Source organism: Prionailurus viverrinus, chromosome D3, assembly GCF_022837055.1.
Source record: "Prionailurus viverrinus isolate Anna chromosome D3, UM_Priviv_1.0, whole genome shotgun sequence".
Lineage (NCBI taxonomy): Eukaryota > Metazoa > Chordata > Mammalia > Carnivora > Felidae > Prionailurus > Prionailurus viverrinus.
In genome coordinates this window covers 95554872-95571226 of record NC_062572.1, presented here as the reverse complement: position 1 = coordinate 95571226, position 16355 = coordinate 95554872, and the positions used below count along the sequence as shown (strand labels likewise).

Below are 16355 nucleotides of genomic sequence, written 5' to 3'. Positions count from 1 at the left end.
TCTCTCTCTCTCCATCTCTCAAAACATAAATAAATAAACATTAGAAAACAGTCAAAAAAAGAGGACGTACACCCCACGTTCCCGTACTGGAAGACTTACTGGACGAAGGTGTCTACACCACCCAGAACGACCTGGAGACCCAGTGCAGCCCTATCAAAGTCCCAACAACACGTGTTTGCAGAAACCGAAGAAACCTATGTGAGATCTCTGAACAGCCGAGACAGTCTTGAAAACAAACCACGTTGAATGTCTCACACTTCCTGATTTCAAAGCCACCACAAGTAGAGTTCTGCTGGCATCGAGACAGACTCACGGACCAAAGGGTTAGAGCAGAGAGCCCAGAATGAAGTCACCGTGCGTGGTCACGGATGCTGGTGAAGACACCGAGGCCATCCACTGGGGAGAGGACGGTCTTTGACAAGTGGCGCTGGGAACGCTGGACGTCCACATGCAAAGAAAGGGGCTGGACCCTCGCCTCGCGCCAGACCAAAGAACTGACTCAGCACGGACCAATGGGCTGAATGTAAGAGCCAAACCTTAAACCTCCTAGAAGGAAACAGTGCCTTCACGACACCGCGTTTGGTGATGAGCTCTCGGAGAGGACACGAAAGGCACAAGTAACAAAAGAAAAAATCCACTAATTGGACTTCCTCAACCCTAAACCATTTTGTGGACACACAACAGTATCGACAGTGGAAAGGCCCACAGATCAGATTGAAGGGAGAAAGTGTTTTCAAACCATATATCTGATCAAGGATTAATATCCAGAATACTCCACGTATCCAGAGAACACAGCAGCACCAACAAAACAACTGTAAATGGGCAAAGCATTTGAATAGACGCCTCTCCAAGGAAGATACCCAGATAGCCGATAAGCATGTGAAAAGATGCTCTAACATCATTAATCACTAGAGAAATGACGCCATCCACACCCGCTAGGAGGGCCGTTCCAAGAAAACACACAGAACGTAACAAGTGTTCGCAAGGAAGCGGAGGCCTGGGGCCCTGGGAGCGTAAACAGGTGTAGCTACTGTGCACACGGTGTGGAAATTCCTCGAAACGTTAAAAGTGGAACCACCACAGGGTCCAGTAAGTCCGCCTCTGGGCATCTGTCCCAAGATGCAGTCAGACATTTGTACACCCACGTTCACAGCAGCATCACTCACAACAGCCGGAAGGTGGAAACAGCCCAAGTGTCCGTCAGCGGGTGAATCGAGTGCAGAGTGCGGTCTATCCACCCGCTGGAATATTATTCAGCCTCAAAGAGGAACGCGATTCTGACCCCTGCAGAAATTCACGAGCCTCGACGGCACCGCGCTGAGTACAACGAGCCGGTAACGAGAGGCGCACTGAGGTGCCGGCACCCGGGCAGGGTCTGGGGCGGGGGCGGCGCGCTGCCGTTTAACGTGCTTGGATGAGAAAGGTCCAGAGACGGATGGTGATGGCCCGACAACAGCGTGAATGTATTCCCGCCCCCGAACCGCCACTTAGAGGCAGGTGAGCGGCACCTGTCACGTGATGTGTATTTTACCACAGTAACAACCCTCCAAAGCCGTGTAGTTGCTTGTGGCCTTGTCACCGAGTCGTCCAGATTACAGGGATCACAAAGAAAGCGCCGTTCACACGTCCAGCACACCCCACGCAGAGTCCTGAAGCCACCCTGGCTACACCTCATCACCCTCCTCTTGGCCGCACTTGGCACGAGGAACCCCCCAAATTCTCAGGTGAAGCGCCCTCCTCAGGAGACTCGCTCAGAATTTCCCAAACAGACCACAGGTGGCCGACGCACACACGGGAGTCCCCGGAAGTACCCCCTCTGTCCTCTGTGGCCAGGCGCCCCCCTAGAAGCTGGGTGCCCTCCCCGCCGAGACCCACCCCTCGGCCCGTGGTCTGTGGCAGCTGAGGGGCGTCAGGGGGCCACAGGCGGCCACGGGCCTCTCCCGGGAGGGGCTGGGAGCCCAGAGGCCGAGTCAGGGTTCAAGAAGATCCCGAGGCCGCAGGGGCCATCCGGGCACACCACTTCGAGCCTGGCTGTCTGCAGAGGACGTCAGCTTTGGGTCCCTGAGGCTCCCCTCACGGCCATCCGTCTCGCTGAGATGTCCTCCCTTCCTGCCCCAACTCTGTCCACACCCCGTCTTGCTCCTGCTCTGGGTGGAGCCACACTCAGAGGTAGGACACCCGCCCAGGAACCCGGGTTTTAACATGTGAACAACTTCTCCGCTGACTCCTCAGTGATCAGGTCACAACCAGCCGTGTTCCTTTCCGATTATTCGGGGTTCTCTTACTTCTCCTCAGTTCGGATGGTCTCCTAAGCTGGCGATGGCGTTTGCTGTGAAGAGTCGGGGTGACGGGCTGCCGGGTCGGGAGGAGGAAGGAGCCCCGGCCCCTCCAGCTTCTCCGAGGCTCTGGAATGCAGGAGCACCTGGCGTGGGCGGGCATCCCTCTGTGCTGGGGTCCTCGCCCCGTGCACGCCCTCTGGGGTGACGGGAGCTCTCGCTCCGAGAGCTTCTTCTTCGTGGCCTCTTGCAGGCTGGCCGGCTTGTGGGTCCCGGGGTGGGGGGGTGGGCTGCCCCCCCTTCAGGGTCAAGGATGAGGCCTCGAGAGAGATGGGAAAGGTGGTGGGGGTCCAGGAGCCCCAGGGCAGGGGAGGCTGTGGACATGATGATGGGGAAGGGCAGAGGACGGGGCATCCCAGAAAGCTCTGTGCCCACCCAGTACCTGCTGACCCTCAAGTATGTGACGGCCTGTGCGACAGCTGTGCGGGACCCCTGGGCGTGACGACCGTGGCTTCAGGGAGCCAAAGAGCCACTGGAGCTGGGTTACTGCCCACCTGCCCGCCCCCAGGCATCTGCTGGGTTCAGGAATAAAATCCGCAAATTCTGTATGTGTGACGGCCATGTTTCTGCGGTCCTTGCTTTCTCTCCTCATGGTGGCCGGGCTGTCCCTCCGCTCGCTCACATGCTGGCCCTGCTGATGCGTGCATGGCCTTACTCAAGTCAGCAAATGTTCCTGTGGGAACGTCTCGCTCCCACACCGTCTACGTCTAGCTAACGCCCAGCATGGCGACTGACCCGGGGGCCACCCAGGGGTGGGGCCCCCCAGCAGATACGACACTCTTCTCTGTTCTTTTAGCCACAAGAAGGGTATGTTCTGGTTTCTCTTATTCTTCTCTACATTCATTCGCCTAAATGAGTCTTAGACGTTCAACTTCATAAAAAAAAATGTTCCAATTATAAAAGTAACCCATGGGAAAAATGGGAAATCGCACAGTAGAGTAAAATAGAAGGAAAAGCACACCTTTAACCCCAGCGCCCCAGACAGCCGTGGGAACCTGGGCCTTCTTCCTCGTGGCTGGCTGACTCCATATATGGGCCGTGGGGCTCCGGGTCAAGGGCAGAGAGGGGCGGGGCTGCACACTGGGAGGACGGGTCGCCACAGCAGGAAAGCCCCTGGGGCAGGAGTTCGAGGGTCCTCAGATTCATGTCCAGGACTCTGCTCTTTCCTCCCTCCCCAGAAGAAGTCAACAGTCAAAAAGGTCAAGCAAGACCTGCGAGGACAAGTTTGGGGTCCGTGCCGTCTGGTTGGACGGGACGGACGGCCATGAGTGTGATGATGTCCACGCTTCTGGTAAACGGTGGTTCTCTCACTGACACTGGGAATGCAGTATAAACATGGCACTGGGGCTTCTTCGACGCCATTAGAAGCCACTCCACCACATTCGTCTACACCGCTGGCGAGCGTGTTTACGGAAAGCGTGCATACTGTCTCAACCCGAGGATGCGTCATGACTTACTTCGGCGAGTGGACAGTATTTCAATACTAACCTACAGTCAGACACTGTGAACGCTCCCGCGCTTGTCCTGAGATGCTTTCCTTATCCCAACTAAGTGTCTCTATATTAGCATTTACAACAGCCCCCGTGTCCACCGTCCCCTTCAAATTCAATCCAACACCCACAGGTGACTTTCAAGGTGACACATTCGCCCAGAGCTTTTACTAAACCTTTCTATGAAATATTTGCATACACATTCTGAAGATAAAACTTATTTTGAAATATCTGTGGCTTCATATGCAATTGAAGCGCTAATACAAGGACATTCCGCGTGCCTCTTACCTAGTTCCCCCGTGTTAAAACCACCGGGATGTTGACACTGATGCCCCATATGCGGGACGTGCATCCTGACACCCAGGTCCCTCCCTGTCCCCGCCTCCATAACCCCTGGCAACTGTTAATCTGTTTCCCATCTCTGTAATTTGTCATTTCGAGAGTATTATATAAATTGGAATCGTTAGATGATCATTTAGAGATTCGCATATTTTATTCAGCATAATTCCCTGAAGATTCATCCAAGTTGTTGGGTGTGTTAATAGTTTACTCCTTGTGGTACCCGGGTGGCTCAGTTAGTTGAATGTCTGACTTTGGCTCAGGTCATGATCTCACAGTTCATGAGTGTGAGCCCCACATGGGGCTCACTGCTGTCAGCAGAGATCCCGTTTCAGATCCTCTGTCTCCCTCTCTCTCTGTCCCTCCCCCACTCGCTCTCTCTCTGTCTCTCAAAAACAGACATTGAAAAAAAAATTGTTTACTCCTTCTCACTGCTGAGTACTGTGTCATGTGAGGACGTCCGTGGTGTAAGCATTCACCCATAGAGGGACATCGGGTTGCGTCCGGTTTTCGACTATTACAAACAGCACTACTATAAACAGTTGTGTACAGGTTTTTGTGTGAATAGAAGTTGTCATTTCTCTGGGATAAATGCCCAGGAGTGTAACCACAGGGTCACGTGGTAGTTCCGTGATTGATTAGAAATGGCCAAACTATTTTTAGAGTGATCATATCATTTTCCATTCCTATCAGCAGTGTATGAGAGATCATTTCTCTACATCCTCACCAGCATTGGGGTTTATTTTTATTTCAGTCACTTTGATAAGTGTGTGATGATAACCTCTTTATGGTTTTAATTGCATTTCACTAATAGCTAATGATGTTGGACACCTCTCCATGTGCTCATTTAACATCTGTATATCGTCTTCAGTGAAACATCTTTTCATATATTTTGTTCAATTGCATATTTTGTGGGTTTTTTGGGGGGTGGATTGCTATTGAGTTTTGAGAGTTCTTTTTATATTACAGATTTTGGTCCTTTATTGGATGTGTGGTTTCAAATATTTTCTCTCACTTTAGCTTTTCCTTTCATGCTCTTAAATGGTCCTTTGAAGGGCAGTTTTTAATTTTCATAAGGTCAGATTTATCAAGTCTACTTTTCATGGATCATGCATTTGGTGTCAAGTCTATCGCTTATTTATTTTTGAGAGAGAGAGAGGCAGAGCGCAAGCAGGGGAGGGGCAGAGAGAGGAGACACAGAATCTGAAGCAGACTCCAGGCTCCGAGCTGCCAGCACAGAGCCCGACGCGGGACTCGAACCCACGAACCGCGAGATTGTGACCTGAGCCGAAGTTGGACGCTCAACCGACTGAGCCACCCAGGCGCCCTGGTGTGAAGTCTAAAAACTATTTGCCTAACCCTAGATCCAAATGGTTTTCTCTCATTTTTTTCTAAAAGTCTCATAGCTGTACATTTTACATTTAAATTTAAGATGCATTTTTAAAAATATTTATTTATTTTGAGAGAGAGAGAGAGTGGGGGAGGGGCAGAGAGAGAGAATCCCAAGCAGGCTCCATGCTGTCAGTTGTGGAGCCCCACCTGGGGCTTGATCTCACAACTGTGAGCTCATGAACCGAAATTAAGGGTCAGACACTTAACCGAGGTTAAGTATGAGGTTAGGTATGAGGTTCTTTTTTTCCCCACCTGTGGATGACCAGTTGCTTAACTGTCATTTGTTGTGATGACTCTGCTTCCTCCACTGACCTGGCTTTGCAGCTTTGTTACAGATCAGTTGGACATACTGGTGTGGGTCTGTATTCTGTTCCTTTGTTCTGTGCATCTCTCTGTCTCTCTGCCAGCATCACATGGTTCTGGCTCCTGGATCTATATAATGAACATTAATACTGGGTAGTGAGACCTGGTTTTCAAGATTGTTTGAGCTATGTTGGAGCTCACGCCTTCCCATATGAATTTCAGAATAAGCTGCCTATGTCTACAAAAATTCTTGTTGTGATTTTGATAGAAACATCATCAAATCCACAAATCAATTTGAGAAGAAGAGACAGGTAAACTATATAGGGTCTTCCAATCCATGAACATGGTATATCTTTTCATTTGTTTAGGTGGTTTTGGGGGTACATGCCTTGGAATTTTCTACACAGATAATCATAGTATCTGCAAAGAGGAACAGTTCTATTTCTTCCTTTCCAACCTATACCATTTTTGTTTCCTTTTCCTGTTTTACCTACCTTCCAGTACTAGGTTGAGTAACAGTGGTGAGGGTGGACAGTTTTGTCTTGCTCCTGATCTTAGGGGAAAACATTCAGCCTCTTGCCATGTGTATGCTGTTAGCTTTAGGCTTTTTGGAGATGCTCTTTATCTGGTTAAATATCTATTTCTAGTTTTCTGAGAGTTTTCATTACAGGTGGGTGTTGGACCTTATCAAATGCTTTTTCTGCACCAGCTGATCTGATTGTGTATCTCTCCTGTGGATGTGGTGGATCACACTGGTTGATTTTTGAATACTGAGCCAGCCCTGCACACCTGCAGTAAATCTCACCTGGTCCAACAGCTTTATACATTGCTGGAGAAATCTGCTAATATTTTGCTTACAATTTTGTGTCTAAGTTCACGAAAACCACTGATCTGTAGTTCCTTTCCTGTGCTGTCTAGTGTGGTCTCCAGGTAATGCTAGCCTCAGAAAGTGAGTTAGGAGTTCCCTCCTTTTTGTTGAATGTTTGATAGAATTAAGTCTTCTTCAAATGTTTGGTAGAATTTTCCAGTGAGACTACCTAGGCTTGAATATCTCCTTTCTTAGGAGTCTTAAAAGAATTTATTCCATTTTGTAAGTTGTATTAAGACTGGTGGGGCCCGTTTCAGCCCAGGGACAGGGCAGCCATGCAAGGCTGACTGAGCGAGCAGTGCAGGACTAGCCTGGCCCAAATGCAGGTGCCTACCTGGGGCACAGACCCTGGCCACGTGCTCAGGATCTCTCACGACCCCTGCAGGCTGGGTGCCCACAGTGGTAGACGAGGAGTTTGAAGCCCAGAGCAGTGAAGGAGGCAGGGAAGAAGACTCGTGAAATCCCACAACTGCGGTGGGCCAGGGCAGTTAGCGTCATTCTGAAGCTCTTGTATTTTCTAGAAGAGAGGAACAGCCTTCTATTCTAGGGCGGCATGCCACAGTGCACCGTATGAGATGATTCGGGGGACATGAGTGTCCTCCTTGCTGTGACTGAGGGTCAGGACAGAAGCCCCACAGAGCACTGGTACGCCCAGGCACCCGTGTGTGGCTGGAGGCAGATGGCACCAGGCTCTCAAGTGCAGACTCAGGATGGGATTTGGGGCATAACAACCGGGACCAGCTTTTCTGGCCGTGGTGTGATGGGGGCCAACCGCGTGAGTGGCTGTGGACCCGTGCCCAAAGTGCTGCCAGGACCCAGATGACGGGAACAGTCAGGAGGGAAGGGGGCCGTCTGGGCCTGGGACAACAAGCTGGGAAAAGGGATTTTGAGTCAGAAAATGTCTTAGTCATTTGACTAGATGTGTGCCCTTGAGCCCATCACTCAGTATGTTTCTCCTCTGTTGGAGCGAGCACACCTGCTTCAGGGAATCTGTGAAGGTGAGTGCGTGATGTGTGCAGAAGGCATGAAGTTCGGGCGCCCACAATGCTCCCCTGGAGCCTGAACGTGCACCTCAAGGGCTCACTCAGGTGACAACACGTGCAGGCAAACAGGGGTGCAGGGCAAGTTGTGAAGTGTCTCGCGGGATGCAAGGAAAGCCCCGCGTGCGAACAGCCCTTACACGATGCACCCCTCGGAGACCCCCCTTTGGGGGAAGAACAGAGAACGAGAGCCCGCAGCCCTGCCCCTGACACACCTCTGCGTTTCCAGGCGTGGAGCCGTGGTGCAGGCCAGCACGTGGGCCCGAGCCTGCCGCGCCCTGGGTCGACCCCTCTGGCTTGAAGTGAGCGCTGGGGCAGCGTCCCCAGAGTTCTTCCCAGGCGGTCCCAGGTTGGAGGCTGATTCTAGTAATGACCCTTAAAAGGATGAGGGAGTTCAGCCCTGATGGAAGCCTGACGCCCGACACAGAGCTGCGAGCCTTAGGGAGGGACTGAAGAAGAGAAAATGATGCAAAACCCCCACTTATTGTTAATTTCTAATTCTGGCCCCAAACCAGTGCGCGTTGGGAACGCAGGCCCCCCGGGAGGGAAGAAGCTGTTTTCCTCGGTGTTAACTTCACCTTCACCTGCCCCAGGAGGCTCCCGAGCACTTATTTCTGGGCTCGGCCCAAAAGGGGGTCACCACCACGGTCTCGGGGCGAGTGCCGGCACCAGACAGCACAGCGAGGGGTCACTGCCGTGGTGAACGGAGACGCCGTGAGCAGAGAAGCGTGTTCTGAAGCTTCCTCCCAGCGGGTGTTAATTGTGCCGACTTCTGAGAGCAGACGTCTGGTTCCGCGAGCTTTCTTCCCCAGGCCTGGCTAAGGTCAGAGAGCACGTCTGAAGAATCCCAGAATAATTCGCATTGGCGAGGGCCCCAGGCAATGCGCCAGCGGCTGGCCGAACACATCTTAGGAGACACCCATGTGATCCCGCCAAGCCCAACGGACCCCAAGCCCGGAGACGAGGTGAACAAAGCCCTTGCTGGCCAGACGGCCTGCAGGGCGGAGCCACCCCACGTGGGGTCAGAGGACGGGCGGACCGGCACGTCCGAGTGGGCACGGAAGGCTCCTTCGTGCATGCTGCCCTTCGTCCCGGGTGATGACGAGACTCTCGGCGGCAGGTGTGCGTCCCGGGAGACAGGCTCCCCCCGCTCGGCGGGGACGAGGCTCGAAGTCGCCCAGGACACTTGCGTGTCATAGTGCAGACATCAGGAAGACGGATGAGGGCGAGACACAACACGGACCACCCAGCTCAGCGTGTGCAGGTCAGACTCTCGCTGGGGACTTGAGCCCTGAGTCAGCTCTGGGTCAGCACCTGCTCGTCAGGACACGCTTGGCGACTTTTCTGAAGGTCACCCCTGCGCCCCAGGCTTGTGTATCCGCGCACGTGTGTGTGCACGTTCGTACACATGCATGCGTGTGCACTGGAGGCTTGTACATCTACCTGTATCTTTCTACGGCTCCTCCTGCCCCATGATTACACTTGAGATTTTAGAGGCTTGAGACACGTTTTCTAAGTCTGAGCAGACCCAGGTCACTCTAAATGCCCAGCCACGTCTCCGGACTCAGGAGGGTACATGGGTCCCCACGAGCGCAGACGGGCCCGAGGACAGCCGGCCAAGCATGGGTGCTTGCGTGCTGGGCGACCCACCGCAGGCTGGAGGCAAATGCAAACAGTGTCGGGGGGGGTGGGCACACAGTGTTCTGGGAACAAGTGCACGCCAAAACAGGGCACAGGGGAGCATCGCAGAGAAACTGAGGCCAGAGCAAGAGAAAGGTCAGCCTTCCCAACAGGTAAATACGACACTCAACGCAGCAAGGGCTTCTGAGAACACACCCAGATAAGCCAGTATCTCCTGTGCACAGACACGCGTGTCCATGCACGTACTCACGTGTGCACACGCGACCCGGGGCCCAGAGGGACAGGGCCCGGACAGCAGCACGTACCCCACTTCACACGTTCTGCCCGTGAGGATGTCTCATAACGAGCATGTGTGACTCACAACCAAAAGGCATTCACTTTGGCATCTGAAGAGAGGAGTGGGTCGGGCAGGAGGGTGTCGGGGGTGCGGGCCCCCAAGGCCCCTGACGGACAACGTGACGTTAGTATCACGCGCCTTAGGCATTGATGCCTTGTGACCCAATTCAAAGTTTTTCAAGCATTTGTGTACAAAGATGCTATGTCAGTGGTACTTAGAATATGGACAAGCTAGAAACAATCCACGGGGCCAACCGCGGGACACACGGACAGGTTCCGAGAGATCCGTGCAAAACGTGCTCAACAGAACAAGTGTGCAGGTGACACTGTGTGCCGCTGCTGGTAGGTGGGGTGATTGATTCTGCGCACAGACACCGAGCGACAGGGGAAACGTCCTTGTCAACCCGGAGCCACTGCCTGCGGAGAGCGGAAACCACACAGGGTTTTCAAACGTATGCTTCTCTTTACTCTCTGTCTCCGACGTGGGCTTGTTTCGAAAGGAGGGAAAAGCAGAAACAGGTATTTTAACATCGAATTCGTTGCATCTGGAAACACGACAAACTGTACGAGTTCCTGGGGCCCAGTGCCGGCTCACTGCCTTTGCTGGGAAACGGTCCCCTCACAGTTCCCAGAAAAGAGCATCAGCCCAGACATGACCCACGCGCCGGCCCCACCAGGAAGGGTGGCCCTGTCCTTAGGCTCCTGCCAGATCCGGGGACGTGGCCTGTGCGGGACCAGGGTCCGTCCACAGCTCTGGGTCAGACCGTAGCGCCCATGCCGCCCGAGACGGGTGCGTCTCAGCCCCAACCCCGGCCGGCGGGAGGGCCCTTCGGGAGCCGCCGACGTCGCGGGCTGCTTGGAAAAACAACGTGTCACGACTACCAGAGGGAAAGAGTCCCCTTGTGTCTCCTCAGCACTGCCCACCGGCTCCTACACCTGCACTTCCTGCAGGCCCTAGAATTTTTCTATTTCTAAAGCGTTGACTCCTGAGGAAGCCAGCGAAACACGTTTCTTATCTTTCCTCATCTAAATGATGTCTTTGTCTTCTTCGGTGGAAAATTGCATGGGAATTTGTTCACAGTCAGAAACTGTCCTTTTCTTGAAGGAAACACGGAGCCGAGCGAGCGCGAGCTCAGAGAGACGCCAGAAGTCGGGGCGCTACCTGTTCCTGACACCACGGTCGAGCCTCACAGACGCCAAGTTTCCCTCCTGTGACCGAACAGCCACGCGGCACAACAAGCACTGATTTTTCATGCATTTTATTTTACCAAACATTTCATTCCGTTGCATTAATTGCTATGATGTGAAATAAAACTCGTCGTGCGGCTTACCTTCCCGTTAATGCGCACACGAAGACGCCTCCTCCACACCCCCCAAGAAGAGAGAAGGGGAACAGGAAGGGAACCCTTTTCCTGGCTTTACCAGACACGGGCTCGCCTGCCTGCTCTGGGGGGTGATCAGAAACCCCGCTGGGCTGCACCCGCGACTCTGCCCAGCGGGACCCCCCGAGCCTGACCGCGAGCAGAGGAAGCACGACTGTGTGGGGAGCCTGCCAGGCGCCCCTCAGCAAGGGCAGGGCCCGACCTCAGTGCTGGTCCCGGCCCCTTGTGCTCCAGGACCCATGCCAGCCTGGGCTACCCAACTGGGAGCTTTTGGAAATTTCTACAGCTAAGCGCAGAGACAGACTTGGGCGCCTCAAGGCACACACGGTCAGGGGACTGTCCTTATTTTGAACCCACAGTAAGAAATACATTGTATATTGTCCACACACACAAAACCGCACCTGTGAGATACCAAGTTCTGATACCTTCTCTTCTCTATCTTGTTACAGAAATGCCAGTCACAACCCACAAATGAGCATTTCCAGCCTTCCAAATGGTGAGAATTACCCAGAATTCGTGTTGAGAATCTGAATCCCCGGGCCCCACCTGACCCACCAGACCGTACCCGAGAGAGGTGTCCTGGGGGCAGGCGTCCACCCAATGCACTGATTTCACGCCCCTCCAGGGCCCAGGGCGTGTGTGGGGACAGCCAGCCAGGGGCACAGAAGGTCCTGGAAGCCACACCAGCGGGTGGCAGATGCTCTGTGCACCCAACCCTCCCGAGTGCACTGGGGCCAGGCAGGTGCAGGTCAGAGCCCAGTCAGGAACGTGACCGCCACACAGGCTCTCCCACGGGTGCTAAGCCTTTACAGAAATAAATCTGCCTCTTCAGGGTACATTGTGTAAAAAGTGCTGACATTCAGATTAGACTGACGGTTTCTGAGGCTCCGCTGGGCCCGTAATTCTCGCCTTTGATTTTCGTGTGCCCAACACACTCAAGCCTAATCTGAGATTTAAACTTCATTGTTCAAATATCTGAGAAGGTTAAACATATCCAGGAATTTCATTAAATTCTGGGAACTGCCACCCAGGGCTCTGACCACGCCAGCTTGTCCACGGGAGGCTGAGCCGAGGGCTGGGACAGAGCCGCTGTGGCCTGTGGCACGGTGCCTGGGGGACGATGGGAGACACTGCTGGGTCTACAGGCGCCGTGAAGTCCCCGCCCCGTGCTGGGCAGGAGCGGCTGAGGGGCACTGAGCCTGGCCCCTCAGGGGCACCCCTGGGAGCTGGCCCCCGCATTTCTGTGAATTCTCTCTCTCTCTGTCTTACCTTCCCTAATTGGACAGAGCAACGAAAAGGTCTTCTGTGCTATTTAAACATCATACTTCAATTAGCCTTTTCCTAAGCATAAATCAATAAAATACTGGTGTTTCCATTTTGAGTGAATATATTCCTAACTTCCTTTTTCAGGATGCAAGTTTCTCCTCCAAATATCAGAAAGCTAAGACACGGCTCGTCCCAGCCCTGTCATCTGTGGCGGGAGGAATCAGAAAACACAAGCAGTCGACGACAGACTGGCTGACATCTCCCGTCCCACGAGGCCCAGGACCTCTGCGCTGGCCCTCCCAGGAACGTGCACCCTTAGCCGTTGGGGGGGTCTTAACAACAGGAGCCAGTAAGCAGTCTGTGCACTGCCGTAAGTCTGGCTTCACCTGTCGCAAGAAGAGGCCGAAGCAGCCCGTTCACAGGGTTCCTTCAGGAATTCTGTGACTGCGGGTCGACCCAACTCGGCCTTCCCCTGGTGATGTCTTTACACTTGGCATTCGGTCCGCTTGCTTCTCAAAGTGGTTTCTGACTTAAGTTTGCTCTTACGAACGAACCTGCCTGTTAAGTGGAGCCCAGCAAAGACTGCAGCTGCCCCTAGGTGAGACGCCGAGCCAGGAGCTGGCCTCAGAGCCCAGGGACAGGAAGTGCTGGATGGCTATCTCTTTAACCTCGCGGTGGCCCTGCGTGCCTCTCAAGCTTGGAAGCGCCCACTAAGCTCACGAAAAGGCTGCGTGGGGTCCGGGAGCCTGGCTGCAGCCCTGACCAGTTCCAGGGCCATCCTCCGCACGGTGGGAGAGCCGGGTGCCAGGAGCTGGCCCTCACCTGGCTCCCTTCACTGTGTCACTGTCCTCAGAGACGGCCCGCCCAGGTTCCCTGGTGCCGCCCTTACTTGGTCGGACCGCGAGCCCTCAGGCAGCGGGGGCTCCCCGGCTTCGGCCCTAAAATATCCCTGTTCCTCACGCAATTGCCCGACCGTGCACAGGTGCTCAGGTACTATGACACACTCGGCCACGCGTCTTGGACCCCCCCACCCCCCGCACCCACCTCATCTGGAAAAGCCCACCTTCCCCATCTCTCAGATCCTCTGCGGCCTCCTGATCCCCCAGCACCCCCCACCCCCCACGGTGCTGCCCCCCCCCCCCCGGCTCCCACCCCCACACATCCGCACTTGCTGCAGAAGCGGAGAACTCCCTCCCACTGCAAACACTCCTCAGCTAGTCCTGCCCTCCTGGCGCCTGAGTAAGAGGCGCTGCAGCCGGAACCGTGGGCCAGGAGGAGGAAGAGGCTGCTGAGCCCTGGGCTGCCAAGTCCTCCCCAGACACTCAGACCCCACCTGCTCGTGCCAGGGCGAACCCAACGCCTTACCACTTCCCATCAGCCTGTGTGTTCCACACGACCTACTAATTACAGCACATACACCTGTAATTATGACAACGCAGCTCCCAGCCACACACGGGGTAGGAACTCTTAATTGCAACTCCAACAATTAATCAAGCAGCACATATTTTCTGAGCATCTGGCATGCGCAGGACTCGGTGCCAGGCATAGAAAAGGAACGCCTCACAGCCTCCCGGCTTCTGAGCCAGCTAAGAACACGCTTCCCTCCTTTTCTCCCCATGCCTACAGAAACACCCATTTTTTCTTGAATTATGGAAATCTCAAGGTATAAAAAAAACTTTTGCAAAGTGGAATCTATAAATTGTAAGAGGAAAGAGATCAGAACGCTATTTGGCACTGGCCTTGGAAAGAATCTCGAAGTTGATTTCTTAACCTGTCTCCAGTTAAGATACAAACATGTCTTTTCTTAGCCACAGGGTGTGATTCTTAGTGTGTGTGTGGCCGGTGCACGCCAGGGAGCCACAGCTAAGTGGATGTCACCCCCCAGCCGCAACACGCCCTCCCCACAATTCACAGTTTAAGAGAACCCAGAGCAGGGCACCTGGCTGGCCCAATCGGTCACGCACCTGACTCTTGGCTTCGGCTCAGGTCACGATCTCCCGGTTTGTGAGTTCGAACCCCGTGTTGGGCTCTGCGCCGATGGCACAGAGCCTGCTTGGGTTCCCTCTCTGCCTAGTCTGCCCCTCCCCTGATAGTGCACGTGCTCTCTCAAAATAAATAAACAAACTTAAATTAAAAAAGAGAAAAAAAAAAGAGAGAACCCAGAGCAGTCCCATCCCATTCACTAACTGGGACTGTCAGGGACAGGGAGCCCCGGGAGGACAGCAGCACCCACTGCACAACCCCAGAGACGGTGCCGGCTGACGGGCCACGCTGCAGCTGAAGCGCGTCTGGGCTTTGCGGGCTCCATCCTGGCATCTCGGCAGAAACAGAACCATCTCGTGACTCCCTCCACTGGGTTTTCCTTCCGGGTAGACAGGATGACCTGGGAGCGCTCCCCTAACTGACCTCAGCAGCAGCCCCCTCCCCTCCCCGGACAGGGCTGGGAAGTGAACCAATGCTGAACCACGGAGGTGGGTCGTTCTGTGACGCTTCAACAGAGTCAAGTCCATTTTACAGCCACTACTTGGCCCAAACACCGACCTTGAGCACACACTTGAGGAAACCAGGGGGTCTTTGCAGCCCAGGGAAGAGGGAGGAGAAAGGGAGGCCTGGGACCGGGGAAAGGACTTTCAAGGGATTCTAAAGACCACGTAGAATTCACTGGAGTCCACCACGCGCCTGGGCTGGGGTTTCAGTCCGGGGGACAAAGGGAGTAACCGCCCGGGGCCGTGGCCCTGTTCAGGGGCCAGAAACCTCTGGAACAGGGCAGGCTGGAAGAACTCCACCGTGACCCCCAAACCGCCAGGACACAAGCACACGCAGGCGCATGCAACGCCCTCAGCACCGCGCCCCTCATTCCCCCCCCCCAACCCCCACCGACTGACCCAGGGCCGCTTCCGGCGCGCCCCACGGACCCCGCGCCCCAGCCGCTGATCCGGGCTCCGCGGGCGAGTGCGGGCGCCCCCTCGGCCGGCTCGGGCAACTGAGTTTGCAGAATTTTCGGCTGCCGGAGCCGGGGCCCCCTGGGGACCCCCGTTCGGATCCGCGCCGGGGCTGCGGCTGGAGAAGGCAGGGCCGTGCGTGCGCGCGTGGAAGGTGTGTGAGTGTGAGGCGCGCGTGTGAGGCGCGCAGGGGTGGGTACGAGGGGCAGCAGGAAGGGGCGAGGAAGGACCCCCACGAGCCCCGCGCTCGCCCGCGTCCCGACTCGGGCAGCGGGAGCCGGGGGCGCCCAACCAGCAGGCGGGGGCGGGCGCAGGGGGAGCCCCGGCCACCACCCCTCCGGGCGCCGCCTGCCCCCCCTCCCCGCCCCGGGCTCCCGCGGACCCGACGCGGACGGAAGGGGCTCCGGCCGCGGCCGCCCAGACCCCCGCGGAAGTGCCCAGGGCGCCCGGAGTCGGCCCGTTGGCCGGCGGGGGGAGGGAGGACTCGGGTCGCGGCCGGGGGCTGGGGGCGGCGCCCGGCACAGCCCCTCCCCGGCTTCGGGGGTCCCTGGGCGCGGGGAGGGCTCTCCAGACGCCCCCCCCCCCCCGATCTCCGTGGCCCCCGACCACGCGGCGCAACACAGTAGCAACTGCGCGCGCGGGACCAGCGCCTGCGCCCCCCCCCCCCCCCCGCGTCCCCTCTGGCCGCGGACCCTCCGTGTGGACACCACCCCCGTCCCCACTCCGCCCCGAGAGGCTCCCGTGTGGACCTCTCCTCCGCGTCCCCCCCCCCCTCCGCCCAGAACACTCCCGCGTAGACCCTCCTTGTCCCCACGACCCCCCCCCGGCTGTAGGTCCCCTGCGTGTTCCCGGCCCCGCCGCGCGCGCAACTTTACCTCGGGGCCGGGACCCCGCGGGCCGCCGCTCCGCTCGTCCGGCCGTGGCCTCCTCGGGGCGGAGCGCGGCGCCTCCGGAGCCCGCAGCCCGCGGAGTCCGGCACCGCCCCGCGCGCCGCCCCCGGCCCGGCTCGGCCCCGGCGAT

General features: G+C 56.0%; 1 protein-coding gene across 1 annotated transcript in view; it reads right to left on the bottom strand.

Annotated features, from left to right (window-relative positions):
- KCNG2 (potassium voltage-gated channel modifier subfamily G member 2) overlaps nt 1–16296 on the bottom strand; it is a 69783-nt gene extending 53487 nt beyond the window's left edge. The window contains exon 1 of the mRNA XM_047828658.1: nt 16211–16296. The gene's annotated coding sequence lies outside the window, so the exon portion shown is untranslated. The remainder of the gene's footprint in view (nt 1–16210) is intronic.
- Between the last annotated feature and the right edge of the window lie 59 nt (nt 16297–16355).